This window comes from Gossypium arboreum, unplaced genomic scaffold, assembly GCF_025698485.1.
Source record: "Gossypium arboreum isolate Shixiya-1 unplaced genomic scaffold, ASM2569848v2 Contig00419, whole genome shotgun sequence".
Lineage (NCBI taxonomy): Eukaryota > Viridiplantae > Streptophyta > Magnoliopsida > Malvales > Malvaceae > Gossypium > Gossypium arboreum.
This window is the reverse complement of record NW_026440535.1, coordinates 1,143-2,403: the sequence shown is the minus strand read 5'-3', so window position 1 is coordinate 2,403 and position 1,261 is coordinate 1,143. Positions and strand designations below refer to the sequence as shown.

At 31.3% G+C, this 1,261-nt stretch overlaps 1 non-coding gene across 1 annotated transcript; it reads left to right on the top strand.

Moving 5' to 3' along the window:
* The first annotated feature begins 962 nt into the window (after window positions 1-962).
* On the top strand, window positions 963-1,035 carry TRNAF-GAA (transfer RNA phenylalanine (anticodon GAA)). Its single transcript has one exon. It is a non-coding gene; the product is annotated as a tRNA-Phe (tRNA).
* Window positions 1,036-1,261: the final 226 nt, after the last annotated feature.

The following is a 1,261-nucleotide window of genomic DNA, read 5'->3' as shown; positions in this document are numbered from 1 at the left end:
AAAATGGGCAATCCTGAGCCAAATCCTATTATTTTATTATTTTACGAAAATAAACATGAACAAAGGTTCAGCAAGCGAGAATAAGAAAAAAAGGAAAGGATAGGTGCAGAGACTCAATGGAAGCTATTCTAACAAATGGGGTTGACTGTTGGTAAAGGAATCCTTATATCGAATATCGAAACTCTAGAAAGGATGCAAGATATACCTATTTTTTTTATAGGTATACTAATGAAAAACTATCTCAAAAAAGACGAACCGAACCCGTATTTTTTTTTTTATTTCTATTATATGCAATATCAATTTATATTTATATGAAAATATGAAAAATAAAAAGAATTGTTGTGAATCGATTCCAAGTTGAAGAAAGAATCGAATAGAATAGTCATTAATCAAATCATTCACTCCATAGTCTGATAAATCTTTTGAAAAACTGATTAATCGGACGAGAATAAAGATAGAGTCCCGTTCTACATGTCAATATCAATACCGACAACAATGAAATTTATAGTAAGAGGAAAATCCGTCGACTTTAAAAATCGTGAGGGTTCAAGTCCCTCTATCCCCAACCCCAAAAAGCCCGTTTGCTGTCTATTTATTTTATCCTACCCTTTTTGTTAGTGGTTCAAAGTTCCTCATGTTTCTCATTCATCCTATTCTTTGCCGTTTTACAAGCGTATCCTAGCATAGCAGAATTTTTGTTCTCTTATCACAAGTCTTGTGATATAGTGTGATGTGATATATATATGATATACGTAGAAATCTCTTGAGCAAGGAATACCTATTTGAATGATTCATAATACATATGATTACTCATATGGAAATTTACAAAGTCTTCCTTTTGAAGATCCAAGAAATTCCTGTTCGAGACTTTTAATTTAATACTTTTTCGTTTTTTTTGTTTTCATTTTTAATTGACATAGACCCAAGTCATCTAGTATTATGAGGATAATGCGTCGGTAATGGTCGGGATAGCTCAGTTGGTAGAGCAGAGGACTGAAAATCCTCGTGTCACCAGTTCAAATCTGGTTCTGGAGATATGATTAATTTGTATGAGTATCTACTCTACAAATTAATTGATATGGATCGACATAATACATACTTATCTAGCTAGGTATCTGAGAGTAAACCCTCTCTTTATTTATTTTATTTTGTATTTTTTTCTCTTTTTAAAATGAGCAAAGAGTCTATTCTAATGTGTCTATTATAATGTAGTAAAAGACAAAATTTGCTTATCTTTCCTCTTCTTTTTTATTTGTTCACA